The sequence below is a fragment of the Pongo abelii genome, chromosome 5, assembly GCF_028885655.2.
Source record: "Pongo abelii isolate AG06213 chromosome 5, NHGRI_mPonAbe1-v2.0_pri, whole genome shotgun sequence".
Taxonomy (NCBI): domain Eukaryota; kingdom Metazoa; phylum Chordata; class Mammalia; order Primates; family Hominidae; genus Pongo; species Pongo abelii.
Genome location: NC_071990.2, coordinates 50,487,457 through 50,504,363, shown reverse-complemented (window position 1 = coordinate 50,504,363; position 16,907 = coordinate 50,487,457).

Genomic DNA, 16,907 nt, shown 5'->3' with positions numbered 1-16,907 from the left:
GCCAACACCTTGATTTCAGAATTCTAGCATATAAAACTGCAAGACAATAATTTTTTGCTGTTTTAATCTATCAAATTTTTAGTACTTTGTTACAGCATCCCTAGGAAACTGATAAAAGAGGCATTAAAGTATAGGAATAATTGTCCTAATTTTAGAATCACATAAATCTGGATTAAAATCTTAACTCTATCACATTCTGATGTTTATTTCCTCATCTGCATAATGAGAATTCTTCCCAATCAGACTCATCCTCAGCCTTACACTAAAAGATACTGCCGACATGCAGCCAATGCTGAGTAAGTGTTCCAAATATGCTCACTGTACATTCTAGTGCCATGACTAGACCTAGGTTGGCATCCTCAGCTGCCATGGGTATTTCACATGATCCCAGCTTCCTTTGAAATATGCCTATGAGAACCCAAAATACACAGTAACCAAAATTAAAACTGGAAGTGAGAAGTTTTTTCAACTTGCTCATGATTTTTCAAAACAACAATGCATAAGTTTTTTTCCTAGAAACCTTAACCTTTGAATATTGCAAGTTTAAAGTCACTTGCATTGTGATTATATTCTTTTCCAACTCCAAAACAAGTAAATATATTTATAAAGTATAATCGAAGCTATGGATATGATGCGGCTGAATATTTGAAATCAGGACTGATAGGCTTTTCTGGGATACATGGTACTGTATAGATGAACTTGTAACCTGGAAATTAGTGGTTATCACCTAGGCACTCAGAAAAACATTCATTATCTGTATAGGCTATAAATGTTGGGACACCAAAAAAGCCTACTTTATGTAGGCTGGCCAAGCTTTTATTCCAAGTAGATAAATGAGGTTATGTTTCCATAGGCCTGCTGTAGAAATAGAAAAATGACTATACTGTTCACATACTCTTTGGCAAATGATTTTTTACATTTCTATCACTTCTTGTTACTATATAATGCACTGAATAAAAATTCACTTATTTTCAAAAACATAAATCAATTAATCAATTTAAAGATAAGTGTACCTGAGAAACAAACCTACAAGAGGTCACTGGGGAGAATTAAACATCTTTTTAAATAATAGCCTCTGAAGGAAGGATGTTTTGTAAACACAGAATATTACTTTATATAGGCAAAGCCAAACTCTAAGAGAAGTGGCAGAAATGTGATCAGAAGGAGTACAGGCAAAGTAAGACCCTAAACTTTCTCCCAAACCTCGTGGAAAAGCCATATATATTGATACAGTAATTTACATTAGTACAAAGATGAGAAAAAAATGTACTTTCTCTGAGAAGCTAAAAAGAGGACAGAAAACACAAAATTCTATTTAAAGAATCTGTAAAAGCCAAATTAGTATTTAGATTTCACTTAGTAATAGTCATTGATAAATACCTTCACGGGCTATAATAATATTATGATTAAATGTATAGCTGAATGTAAGATAACTATGTGATAAAGGAGTTGGAAAAGAGATGATGAACTGAGTTAATAAGCTGACAAATGAAACATAACAAATTATTATTCAAATTTTTAGATAATTGGCATCATTTGGGAGTAAGGAAAAAAGGAATGCAGTTGGAGAGAGATGACATACTGTGATAGAAAACTTCTATAAATGATCTATTTAACACCAATTATCATGCTATTTTGCCATTACTCCTAAGTTTTGCTTTAATATCTTGATATCCTTTGGGAAAATGTGTCATACAAATGACAAAATGAGGTTAATTATAATAAATTCAAAACACAATACTTTTGAAGCCAAACCTCACTCACTTACTAGGACTTATTTTAAATAAATCTAGAAGTTTTGGGTTTATGATTAGAACTTTGGCAGTGCATCACATTTACAAGAAAATCATACTTCCTTTATACTCTTTAAATGTATACCTAGATGACAATTTGGATGTTTATTTTTAGTGAACAAACCTCCTTATTTCAAAAAGGATTTGATTTGGCTTCCATGTCATGCTTCTGTAGATGATCGCTCTATCCAAGAGTAGTCATGTCATGAGCCTTGTTCTAATATTTTGCTAATGGCTAGATAGGCATTTAAATGCATTCTGAAAATTTCAGCTCTAGAGTTACCCCAATTCCAAAAAGGCAACAGAAATTTTAAATTTTAAAATACAAAAATGTCATCCTTGAATCTTTCCTTATTAATTTCACTCTCAAATAAACTAACGTAACTTTCCAGCTAATTCAATCTCAGCTTTCTATCCTGGTAGAGGAGGCCAATCAAAAAATTTGGAATACAAACTTGTCAGCATGGACAAGGCCACAGGGATTGAATACAGGCCAAAAATATATTTCTACACCTTCTTCCAAATAAGAGTTGAAGCAGCATATCAAAATTATTTTCCATAACACTGGAAATTCTGAGTAGCTGGATTTGCCCTTGAACATAGAAATCCAGCTTTTATGACTTAAAGAATCAGCATTTGAAGAGACATCAAGGGATAAAAAAATAAAAATAGGGAAATGACATCAAGTCATTTGCAAAAATGTATCATATTCAATTCTCACCTCAAGTAAATCACACATTTTCATATAGTGCGAGTATCTTTTGAGGCCAAGGAAATTATTGTTTGAGGTAAATTATTCTTGGGGCTCTGTACTTCATGAAAAAAGAGAGTCATTGGCAGTCCCTATTAGATGAGCTTAGCATGTTCTAGGATCTGAGTGACTTCACCCTAAGTAAAGGCTTCCTCATAAGCTAGGAAGGGCTGGAACTCTTCACAGAGACCTGGCACCTAATAGCCATTCAATAAATATATATGAGTTATAGAGATATTGAAAAACCCTAAAAGGAACCTTTGAGAGTACTCATGACGGGATGCTAGAGGAGGTTCTCTATTCATTTATTTATCTATTATTTATTCTCTATTATAAAACTCATAAATGTTTTCTGATTGAATGTTCACTGAACAGCTTTTGTTGTTTTCAATGTGTTTGAACTGATTTTCTCCTTTCAGTTAGGATTAGGAATTCTTTAAGAATAGAAATGATTGTGTATCCTCCTATATGATCTCCCAGGCTCGTCACAGTACTCTATACCTTGTAGTACCTAAATGAAACCTAGGGGAGGATGATCAGGAGAACTCATGTTTGAGTGCTTTCTATTTGCCAGGTTGATGCTGAGACTAGCAATGGCAAGTATAATAGAGTCTGGGACACATTTCGTAAATAACAATGATAATAATTATTGTTTTACTGTAGATACAATAACCATTCAAGCTGTGAGAGGTGATACCTTTAAGATGAGAATAATTTAGAGAAAAAATGGATCTTCCTCTCCTCCACACACTGCAATGTCAAATAACTAAATGACCCTGGAATTTTGTGTGTATGAGGGGGTGAAGGGATAAATAAATGTAAAAAATCTCATTATCTTCTTCAAGCATCTTGTTTCCCAGCCTTTCAAGCTTTCTACATTTCTATAATGCTTCCATAACTTTCCAGGGGTAACAGATGACCATTTATGTTGCCACTGTAGATCTTTTCTCTCTAGACATTTCATAAAGAGAGCATGATTCATTTAAGAGTTTTGAGAAGAAATAAAAACTACTAAAAAGAACAAAGAAAGATGCTAATTAAAATAATGCATATATGTAGTCAAGGGTAATGTCCCTTTAAAAGAATGCCTTTCAATTAAATTTATCAAAACTAGCTTCTGCACTTTGACATGAAGGTTTGAGTATAACACATGTCAGTCTGGCCACTCCATTACCGGAATGACATTCAAATATGCAGCAGATGGTAATCAAAATTGAGTCGAGGCTTTTGAAGATATATGTTATGATTAACCAGACGTGGACTGCACAACTCAGAAATTAAGGGATGTTGGGGATGCTACAAGAGGAATTTGATGGTAATTTGGAGTGTTAAGATCAGGTGGCAACATAAGTCACTTCCAGAACAGCATGGAATGTGACAAGACGTGTGGTGGGGTGATAGAAGTTGTTACCAAAGTCATATATAAATGACACTTCCTGACTTCTCATGTTAACCCTGTAGCATATTAACATAAATCTAAAATAGTATAACGTCTGAATATGTACTTGTGACAGCTCCCAAACATTCGCATACATGAAGGGCATTTGCAGCTTCTGAGTGTATGTGCTGTGGGGAGGATTTGTTGAGCCCTACCCACACTCCATATGGCAGCCAAAACGTCCTTATTGTGATCAGGATATGAATTAATGACAGGCATCAATCACTCAGTTCTTAAAGAGCTTTGAAATCGATGGTTTGTCGGTAGTTTATCTATAGAATTATTTTTCTCACACTGAATGTCCTGCAGCAATCAGAAGAGTAAACAGGATGGGATACCGGGAAATGAAAAAAAGTGAAGAATCTTCATTAGCATAATTCTTATCCTCAGCTCCTGAACTTTCAACTAGAAAACCGTGAAACAGAAGCATTTTGGATGTTATCGTTATTTTTAATTACACTTGCTCTCCCTGAATATCAAAGAGAAAATGTTTGACAATTTACTGTATTCTATTATTTGGAATGACAGAACTTTTTCAATTCTAATATCTCCATTAGTTCATTTATTTCCCTCTACCCACCAGCCCAGGCCCAGTAAGCTTGTTATGAAAAGGTGGTGCGGTCCAGCCCCAAGCCTCATGAATAAATATTCGTATAATAATTGCAGACATTTATTGGGGCTATACTAAATGCCATGAAATGTTCTAAGTGCTTTGCAATCACTAACACATTTAATACTTGAATCAATTATATGAATTAAGTACCAATAGTTTTATCAGCATTTTACGAATAACGAAACTGAAGCACAAAGAGGCCTGGGACCACACAGCTATTAAGTAACAGAGCTGGATTAAACCAGGTCAAAATGACTCCTAGATCCAAATCATTTCACTACTGTGCTTTTCTGAAACTTCCCTGACACATGTTACTAGCCTGCACTTGTCCCAAGAGGGATATCGGCTGCAACATCCTTAAAATCAATAGTTCTTACTGTTGTATCAAGATTTCTTGAACTCACAAGTGGATACCAAAAACATTTGCAGAACTGTGTTTGAAAACAAAGTGTGAGAATGCACGGGAGGGTTGTTTGTTTGTTTCTGTATAATAAATTTGTTTAAGTTTCTTATAGATACTGGATATAAGACTTTTGTTGGATAGATAGATTGCAAAAAGTTTCCCCTATTCTGTAGGTTATCTGTGTACTCTGTTGATAGTTTCTTTTGCTGTGCAGAAGCTCTTTAGTTTAATTAGATCTCATTTGTAAATTTTTGCTTTCATTGCAATTGCTTTTGTTACTTTTGTCATAAAATTTTTGCCCATGCCTATGTTCTGAATGGTATTGCCTAGGTTCTCTTCTAGTGTTTTTATAGTTTTGGGTTTCACATTTAAGTCTTTAATCCATCTTGAGTTAATTTTGTATATGGTATAACAAAGGGGTCCAGTTTTAATTTTCTGCGTATGGCTAACCAGGTATCCCAGCACCATTTACTAAATAGGGAATCCTTTCCCCATTGCTTGTTGTTGTCAGGTTGGTAGGTATGCAGTTTTATTTCTGGGTTCTCTGTTCTGTTCCATTGGTCTATGTGTCTGCTCTTGTACCAGTACCATTCTGTTTTGGTTAGTGTAGCCCTGTAGTGTAGTTTGAAGTTGGGTAGCATGATACCTCCAGCTTTGTTCTTTTTGCTTATGATTACCTTGGCTATTCAGTCTTTTTGTTTGTTTGTTTCATAAGAATTTTAAAACAGTTTTTTTTCTAATTCTGTGAAGAATGTCAGTGGTAGTTTAATGGGAATAGTTTTGAATCTATAAATTGCTATGAGCAGTCTGGCCATTTTCACAATATTAATTCTTCCTATCCATGAGCATGGAATGTTTTCCCATTTGTTTGTGTCCTCTCTGATTTCTTTGAGCAGTGGTTTGTAGTTCTACTTGAAGAGGTCCTTCACTTCCCTTGTTAGCTGTATTCCTAGGTATTTTATTCTTTTTGGGGCAATTGTGAATGGGAGTTCCTTTGTGATTTGGCTCTCAACTTGCTTGTTGTTGATGTGTAGGAATGCTAGCAATTTTTGCACATTAATTTTGTATCTTGAGACTTTGATGATGTAGCTTATCAGCTTAAGAAGCTTTTGGGCTGAGATGACATGGTTTTCTAGATATAGAATCATGTCATCTGCAAACAAAGATAGTTTGACTTTCTCTCTTCCTATCTGATTATACTTTATCTATTTCTCTTGCCTGATTGTCCTGGCCAGAACTTCCAATACTATGTTGAATATGAGTGGTGAGAGAGGGCAACCTTGTCTTGTGCCAGTTTTCAATGGGAATGCTTCCAGCTTTTGCCCATTCAGTATGATATTGGTTGTGGGTTTGTCATACATGACTTTTACTATTTTGAGATATGTTGCTTCAATAAAAAACAATCAATTCCATTAAAAAGTGGGCAAAGGACATGAACAGACACTTCTCAAAAGAAGAGATGTATGAGACCAACAGACATATGAAAAAAAGCCCAAGATTACTGATCAGTAGAGAAATGCAGATCAAAACTATAATGAGATAGTATCTCACACTGATGAGATTGGCTATTACTAAAGAGTCAAAAAACAACAGATGCTGATGGAGAAAAAGAAGGCTTATACACTGTTGGTGGAAGTGTAAATTAATTCAACCATTGTGGAAAACAGTGTGGAAATTCCTTAAAGACCTAGAGGCAGAAATATCATTTGACCCAGCAATTCCATCACTGGGTATATACCCAAAGGAATATAAATCATTCTACTATAAAGACACATGCACACATATGTTCGTTGCAGCACTACTCACAATAGAAAAGACATAGAATCAACCTAAATGCCCATCAGTGATAGACTGAAGGAAGAAAATGTGGTACATATACATCATGGAATACTATTCAGCCATAAAAAGGAACACGATCCTGTCCTTTGCAGCGACATGGATGGAGCTGGGGGCCATTATCCTTAGCAAACTAACACAGGAACAGGAAACCAAATACTGTGTGTTCTCACTTATAAGTGGGAGCTGAATGATGAGAACACATGGATACACGGTGGTGGCAGGGAGGACAACACACAGTGGGGCCTGTCAGAGGGTTGGGGTGGAAGGAGGGAGAGCATCAGGAAGAACAGCTAATGGACACTGGGCTTACTGCCCGGGTGATGACATGATCTGTGCAGCAAACCACCATGGCACATGTTTACCTGTGTAACAAACTTGCACATCCTGCACATGTACCCAAGAAGTTAAAATAAAAGCTGGAAATAAAAAAGAATAAGCTTGACAAAAAATACAAAGTGGTATAAAGGTACATACTGAATTAGATCTGGCCACAAATCTTCCCCAAATACTTGGGAAGACTTGAATGAATAATTTCTCCTTTGTGAATTCTAATTATTTTTTTCTGTAAAGAAAGGGAGTTGACTAGATAATCTCTGTGGGTACCTATAAGTCTAATATTCACATGAACATAATATTTTCATGTAGGGTTAATTATATTTGTGATCCTTATTTAAGCCTTGGCCACCATGAGGTTTCCTCACAGATGTCATCTTGAGCATCTTATGTCAACAGGCATGATCCCCTTCCTTTCATTTTCTACACCTGAACCCTTTGTTTTCATCATACTAGTAATTGGTGGTGGTAGATAAATATTTACCTCTTTTTTTATCTATCTCACCCATTAGTCTGTATAGTTCCTAAGGATGGAAACTGAGATTGTTTTGTTTACCATTTCAGACCCAGTATAAACCACAGAATATGGTGTATGTTAGATGCACAAATTATGTACCTCATTTATTCAGTATTGCCATGGAAGTGACTGTGACACATTACTGATTTTTACATGATAATAATTCCAGCTTACTGTTGGTGATCGCTATACAACTTACAAAGAATTGTTATACTCATTAGTTTCTTAATAGTCATAGCAATAGCTAAGCTATGCTTTAAGTCCAAAGTTATCTGTTATTCTAAACCTTTCTTAAGAAATATGTGTAAATAGTTTTGTAAACAGATGAGTTTTTCTGTTTTTCTTTTTATTTTACCCTATGATATTCTGAGCTCTATTTTACTATCCTCTATGTGGTAGATTATTGAAAGGTGGCCTCCCTGTAATCCTAGCACTTTGGGAGGCCGAGGCGGATGGATTACTTGAGTTTAGGAAGTTCAAGACCAGCCTTGGCAGCATAAGGAGACCCCTGTCTCTACAAAAAAAAAAAAAAAAAAAAAAAAAAAAAATTACTTGGTCATGGTGGCACAAACCTGGGGTGGGAGAATTGCGCCTGGGAGGATGTCGAGGCTGCAGTCAGTGAGCAGTGATCATAATCAGTGAGCATATATAGGCAGTCCTTGAGAATTGTTATGATCATTGGAAACTGGCAATAGTGAGATTGTGTCAGTTTTAAGCCTAAATAGCAAAAGGTTTTATAATTTCCTTTTTTGCTGGTCTTGGGAAAAAAATGCTACCACATAAATAAATAGAGGCTAGCTTACTAGACAATTGAAAACACATGGTCCAATTACCTCTGCTGCCCTGGCTGATGATCAGCCAACTTCCCCATATGGGAGGGAAGCCATTTGAAATCTTCCAGCCCTAGAAAGCACACCAGCTGCCTATAGACTCACTGACTAGTTATGTTCAGATCAGATAAGTTTGGCCAGACCAGAACTGCCTACCAGAACTGTGAGCTAAATAAGTTATTGTTTTAAGCCGCTATGTTTGAGGACTGTTTATTATACACCAAATGCTGACAGATAACCTATGATACGATGATACTTTAAAAGCTTGCTAGGATATTTTGGTCTTTTAGTGCAACCCAACAAGGATGAGAACTCTATATTATTTTTAATTCTTCATAGTGTGCTTTGTAGATTTTCTTTCTTTTGTCTTTATCAGAGTTGGTGTTAGGTTAGCAGGCCTCTCTCCAGGAGCCATATTTTCCCTACACATCTAAAGTGCATGTTCAATATGTAACATAATCCAGATTTATCATAATTATATATTTTGTAAAATAAAAATAACCCTTAAGAGTTTTTGAAAAGCTCCCTTATTATTCTTTGATTTTTAAATAGTCTCTCTGTCATTGATTTTGTATGACTGGAATTATTTACATGCTTTTATTTCTTTCAGGATTTTGTCTTGAAAGTATATTCAGTATACCTAGGGTTACCTGAAAAAAATGACATTCAACTATGTGATTTGTTACCTTAATTAGCATCAGATTCTTTGTACCCAGGTTTTGTCAGACTATTTCCTTTTATTTTGGCACCTCAGTCTCCCATGGGTGAGAGTGCAGAGTAAATTTAATTTTTTTTACTATTGGGGCAAAGAGCGTTACTAAATGATTTTCCTCTGGCTTGGAAAGAATGCTGTATAATGCCTCAGCTCTAAGACTCTAGTAGATAATAGAGAGAAATGAGCAGGCTGAGAAACAATAACTAAAATAAATAAATTTAAATGAAATGGATGAATGAGGGAATTAATAGTTCTTCAAGAATAGATAATATGAACTCTGATGCCTTTCTTTCCCAGTTCCTGGTACCTCTGAAGTGGGCATTTGACCCACAATATACCCTGATGCAGATGCTAAGATGCACTGGTAATGCCATCTTTGTTACATAACATTTTAAATGCAGGTCTCAGCAGACTCACAGTTTTTCAAATTCTGTGACAGATACTTAACGTTGACACTGGTCTGCATGATAAACGGAAGAAAGTGACAGGAACTTTATTAATACCTGGACTCAGAATTCATAAGGGAACACAGTAGGTCAGAAAGAAATTCCTAAAGTAAGAAACTTTATCCAAAAATAAATTCGATCAGTTTGATTTGGTCAAAACTGAAGGAAGAGTTCAGAAGAAGTGAAAGGGTTGAACAAGAAAGACTAGTACAAGCATTTTTGAGAAGTTGACGGAAGAAGGAATGAACTAAAATATATTGTATATATATATCTCCTATTTGTACATCTTAAGAGAGGGGCATCGTTAAGGCAGGAGAGAGGAGGGCGTGATAAATCCAGAGGTTATGAGAGCAGCAGCATACAAAGCAGTGAATAATTCTTGGCTGAATATAGTTTGGCCAGACTGTGCTTAGAACCTGAAAGTTTTTCACTTCCTGCTAATGACATAACAATATTTATTTATTTTTCTTTCATTTTGGACATGTCAGTTTGTTTGCAATCATCATGGTGGATAACTTCCTGATATGATAAGGCTGTCATGGCATAAGGTAATAAATATAACTGAATATGGAAAATATAAACTGCTAAGGGAATTTTGTAATATTATGGCAAAAGTAAGTGTTTATATGGATATTCAGGCTCTCAAAATAATTAGCCAGGGCAGATAGCTTCTGCATAAATGAAGAAAAATGAACATTGCCACGAGACATGGTCACAGTGACCACTCTGTCCAAATGACCCATTGCCATATTTCTGAGAAGTACTTTAAGCTCTCGTTGAGGAAGACCCTGCCAAGTACATGTGTTCAGGTACTGAGCATCACATTTTTGTTTATGTTGCTGCATTTTGTGATGTCTTCTCTCAAACCATCTATCACAGATGGACACTAGAGAGATGGAGGCTTAAAAAAAGAATTAAAATCCGTGTATTGCTCTAGGCATCTTTCGCTTTGTTATTCCACCTCTCTCAGTTTGGTGGTTCATATTTAGTGGTTGCTCAGTCAAGACTGTGACTAAAAATAATGATGAACCTGGGGGCAAAAGAACTATCCTGATATGATTATACTTTATGTTTTGATGCCATACTTGATGACAACTTACTTTTTTATTGTAAATTCCTGGGAATGGAGGCAGCACATAATGGAGCTTGGTAATTACTAGTTTATTCATTAGTGTCTTTGATATAGCTTTGAAGTTGCTTGTAAGAATTACTTCTATTTTAAAGAAAAGCGTATCAGCCGTAGGCAGACTTAGCAAAAGCTACACAATAGGTAAGTTGAGATGCCTGACCCACTCTAATTCAGCATTGCATCTGTGATCCAAGTTGCCAGATGGGAGGTCTACACATCCTTAGAGTTCTTTAGTACACGGTCATTAAGTGGTGTCCCAGCTGGATTTTAGGCTGTCATGTCCTTATGTACTTAAGGGTTTTTCCTCGGGTCCATGAGTTTCCTACATTATGAATGAATTCATTGTTGACCTTGACGTTTAATGGTGAGCTTTATGGAAGAGCCAATAATACGCTGAAAATTGAGCCCTGATGTAATCAAATCTTGATGTACGTGCAGTTCAAATATACATGTGTATGATATCATTTACATAAAATAGAAAAACTATCATTGTGATCCTCATATGGTACACAACTAGGTATACTGCTTTTGGTAAGCATTGTCCTTTTGAACATTTCTGTGTCTGTTTTTCTTATTGTATATATCTTTTATTTGTCCTTTTTATTTTATTTTATTTTTTTAAGTTTTGCATTTTTTTCTTTTTATTATTATTATTATTATTATTATTATACTTTAGGCTCTATGGTACATGTGCGCAACGTGCAGGTAAGTTACATATGTATACATGTGCCATGCTGGTGCGCTGCACCCACCAACTCGTCATCTAGCATTAGGTATATCTCCCAATGCTATCCCTCCCCCCTCCCCCCACCCCACAACAGTCCCCGAAGTGTGATGTTCCCCTTCCTGTGTCCATGTGTTCTCATTGTTCAATTCCCACCTATGAGTGAGAATATGCCGTGTTTGGTTTTTTGTTCTTGCGATAGTTTACTGAGAATGATGATTTCCAATTTCATCCATGTCCCTACAAAGGATGTGAACTCATCATTTTTTATGGCTGCATAGTATTCCATGGTGTATATGTGCCACGTTTTCTTAATCCAGTCTATCATTGTTGGACATTTGGGTTGGTTCCAAGTCTTTGCTATTGTGAATAATGCCGCAATAAACATACGTGTGCATGCGTCTTTATAGCAGCATGATTTATAGTCCTTTGGGTATTTAATACTCTCCACTTTTCCACAGTATATGACTTTATTCAATCTGTAAAATCATGGCATAACATAGATATTTTCTTTTAAAGTATATATAGAATTTTATTTCTTAAAAGAAAACAAATGTTTCCCCATGTAGTTTTGCTCTTATTACACACTACCTTACTACTCTGTACATATATGGGTTCTACAAATCTTCTACTTATTTACACCTATTCTTGTTTCACATGTAACAAGAATATTACATGTGATATTGCATAGAAGAAAATGTGTTTCTAAGTCCTTATCTTTTTTATTCTACTTTTTTTTTCAATATCCCCCTACCCTCTCTATTTCTTGTTCCTTCTAACTTTCTTAAAACGGTAAGGAAAAGATTCAATTTAACAGATATTATTACAGGTCTATCAAGTCTTCAAACAAATCACAAGCAGTTCAAAGTCAATACATTCAATTAATTACTTCCTGCAAAATGGAAACTTTAAAAGAAGATAAAATGACTCTATAATCCAAAACACCACATTAAAACAAAACAAAGCCACTTCCATTCAAGTATTCTTTAAAATCTCACAGGGCTAGTTGTTATTCTTAGATATGTCACATATCATTTTCAAAACTTCAAGTGTTTTCTCATGCTATTTCCTGTCCCAGAAAAACTTTACCTCCATATCCTCATTTGGTGAAAGCCCAATAAAACTTTACTGACAAAAATAAGTGGCTAGCCCATGGTCCATGGTTTGCCAACTTGGTTTTTACAAATATCTTACTAAAATATTATTTATCTTACTTAACGATTTTTGAGACCACCTTAAATTTTGCACTCAAGGATAATGCCTCAATTCCTTCACCCTAGTCCTGTCCTTGCTACTTGTCCTTCAAAGTACCCTATATTAAATCTTATACAATACTTTAGATGGAATTATTCTTTCTCCTAAAATCTGTTACATTTGTCTACACTTCTCTCTCATGTTTATCATATTGCAGAGTGATTATTTGATTATTGACAACCCTTGCTATATAGAAATAAATAAAACTTCATTTATTTCTATGCTCCGATGTGAAGCGCATCCCTTAGACCACAGTATAAGCCTGAGATGTGGGCTGAGTAAATGAATGAATGAATTACCAAATCAAGGTGGAAATAAATTTCAGTAAAGTAGGATGTTTTTCCTGTTGCCTATTAATATATTATTTGGTAACTGTTTATTTTCTAATAAGACTTTTCTCAGAGACTTGCATCCATACATTTATGATATTTTAAACAACTTTAGGGCAGGAATTATATCTTTCATTTATTTATTTGTTTGTTTATTTACTTATTTATCTTGTTGCACAATACATACCAATGAAGCTTTGAGGCTTGGACTAAGCACAAAGCTATATAACAGTGACATCTAATGGGACAGACATCAGGAATTTTTAATCCCAATTGTTTCAAAAAATTGCTGACAAGAGTAAAGTATCGGCCAGGCACAGTGGCTCACGCCTGTAATCCCAGCACTTTAGGAGGCCGAGGCGAGAGGATCACGAGGTCAGGTGTTCGAGACCAGCCTGGCCAACATGGTGAAATCCCCGTCTCTACTAAAAATACAAAAATCTAGCCCGTTGTGGTGGCACATGCCTGTAATCCCAGCTACTCAGGAGGCTGAGGCATGAGAATCACTTGGACCCAGGAGGCAGAGGTTGCAGTGAGCAGAGATGGCACCACTGCCCTCCAGTCTGTGAGAGAGTGAGATTCTATCTCAAAAAAAAAAAAAAAAAAAAAAAGTTAACTGTCAGGGTCCATATCCATCTCCAAGTTCGTAGTACCTAAAATAAAAATATGTGGGCAATCAAGTTTTGATGAAAAATGAATGAATGATGCGTACCAGAATGAGTTGCAAATAATAAATAAAATAGTCTGAATAATAAAAGTTTCTTATAGAATTAACAGAACTTTATTTAATTTTTGTTTTGTTTTTTGATTGTTTTTCATGTCATTTGCTTGCTTATTAGTTTAGCATAAAAATACAGTGATAGTCTAAAATCCTTTGTTGCTGTATTTGCAAAATGAGCATTTTACCAAAGGTAAGTTTCTCTTATGAATTTAGGGAGATTTAAGTCTTCCTGTTGCCCCATTAGAAATATAGGCAAAGACAATAGGCAGGTAATAAACAGTATTTTACAGATACTTTCACATTTAAAAGGAAGACAGAAAGCAACAATTTCGGCACTTTATCTAACTGGTATGTACAGACCTCTCAAGATGCAAGATAGCTGATGCAAAACACGAATCTCTACCACAGGAATGTTCAGTGGTTAGCATCAAACCTTTTCTTATAAGGATGTTGGAACATTAAAAAATGTTGGACTTCAGAAGATTGGTTGTATAACCTAATACCTTATTGTGACTATGGCTAACTATTATGTATATATATTTTCAAACTTATTTTAGTAATATATTTACACATGTTAATGCTTAATATTAGGTGCCCTGCATAGAGAACATGGTTTAATATGAATTTTATCATAGTTTGCAGCTGAAAACTTAACATATGTATCAATATCCTGAAATAAAATGCTCCCTTTTTAGTGTTAGAAGCATCTGAAACCAGGGACTTCAACCACTATGTATGGGTATTCATTACCACCATGTGGGGCAGACTAGTCTAATAGTACTCCACACAGAAGGCAGCCTCAGCTTACACAGTGAAGTTTTCACTATTTAATTTGCAAAGACCTTCAATACATGGAGAATGAACTGATGAGTGTTGCATATTCACTATGATTTAATCCACTACATGTGAATTATTATTTACTTATGTTATTTTGAAGACTTCAAGTTGAGGATTTATTAGGGATGGAAAAACTGACAGAAAGTAGAAACATGGTAGAATAAAAGTGATTGGAAGAAAATTAAACATAAACTTTATCTAATTCACAACATTTCCTAGTTGAGATGGTATAATTATTAGGCTGTTTTGAAGCAGAAACAAAGAAAAAGTAGTTTAAACAGTTAGTTTCTATTTTACCATCTTTCCACTATCTCAAGGATAATGCTGCTTTCTGAAGACCATTCTGTTCTATGTACACTTGTTAATAGAAGTAAGAAGAAAAAGGAGATGGAATGGAAATCTGTAAGCTTATTTAAGTCACTTTTGAAGAGGAAAAATAAATATTTCAATGAAGAAAAATGGCAAGTAATAATTCGTTTCCAATAAATTGATATCTAATTTGTGCCAAATATAGAACTTTCTAACCCTTACAAAGTACACAAGTTAGGTATTATTTTTCTTGTTTTTCAAAGAAAGAAATTGAGATTAAAGAGGTGAAGATAGCATTATAATTTATTAAGGAATTTAGCGAGGACTCAAATTAACTTAAAAGCTAAAGTCCATGATCTCTACACTCCAACATCCTATCCATAATACATATATATGCTCATTTTCATTTTGTATAAGAGGAAACGTGGGTATGAAAAAAGTGACTGATTTGCTGAAAATCACTTTGAAATATAGAGGCAGAGTCTGGATTTGAAACCAAGAAGTTGACACTAGTGTTTATATGCTGAATCATTACCTATTTTGCCTCAATTGTGTCTCAATTCATTGCTTATTTATATTTTAAGGTATGTTTCCACCTTACCTATAATACCATTATAATCTTCTTTTTTTTTTACATTATATCCAAGTTTAATATAGATGGCCAAATAATTTTCCAAAGTGATTAAACAAATATATACTCCCACCAACACATATATGTATTAAATGACTTCATATGTTCAACAGCATTCAGTCAGTCTTTATGACCACAGTTGTACTACAGAGCTATGGGAGATAAACAGACCTCAACAGAAAATATACACATCGAAAAGTGCTCTCCACTGTTAATTACCATTATAATCTTCTATAGAATTGTGCCTTGAACAGAGTGCTGGAAGGCAGAAACTTGGCTTAATTCATGTGTTTTTATAAAAATCTGTTTCACCTGCACCGGGTGCCCATAGTTGCCTAAGCCGAAAGCATTGGAGTCTTCCTTGACCCCTAACTTCCTTTCACATTCACATCCAATCTGACAGTAAATCCTGTTGACTTTACTCTCAAAGTATATGCTAAAATCCATATACTATTCTTTACACTCTGGTCTGAGTCAAAATCTTTTCTCACCTTGATTGCAATAATAGCCTCCTAACTGGAGCCTCCTAACTCGGAGGGTTTCCCCTTTCCCTTCTAGTATCTTCAATGCAGCACCTAAAGGGATCTCTTTATAAGATAAATTAGCTCATGCCACACCTATGCTCAGCCTCTCTCACTGCTCCCCATCTCACTGGAATTTCTTGCAATAGTCTGTAATACCTTTTATAGTCTGTGTCCCTTTCAGCTCTATGACCTCATCTCTTCCTGCTTCTCCTCCCCTCCCTCACTACCCTCCTTCACACCTGCCTCCTTGCAGTTTCTCAGACATTCCAGCAGGTACCTTGCTTCCTTAGGGTCTTTGCAGTGGCTGTCCCTTCCACCTTCAGGGTTCTGTGTGGCTAACATCTTCATATCTGCTTCAAGTACTTGCTTAACGTCCCCTTCTCAGAGGCCCAACCTGACAATCCTATTTAAAATGGCACTCTTCCCCATACTCTGCATCTCTGAACCTCCTTCCTCTAGTCTACTCCTTTGTTTTCCACATCACACATCTGAATCTCTCATACTATTTGCTTCACTCGTGTATTATATGTGTTGTGCATTTACTGTCTTCCCTAAATAGAATTGAAATCTCAGCGACATTAGGTGTCTGTTTTGTCCATTTATATATCCTAAGTGACTATGCATGCCTGGCTTACAGAATGTGCGTGTCATATGTCATCTGACTCCATTTTTAAAATTTTGGCTGCTGACATATTTTAAACCTCACATCTGCTCCTTCCCCTTGTGACTCACATCTGGACAAGCTGATGAAAAAGCCAGGGTAATGTCCAC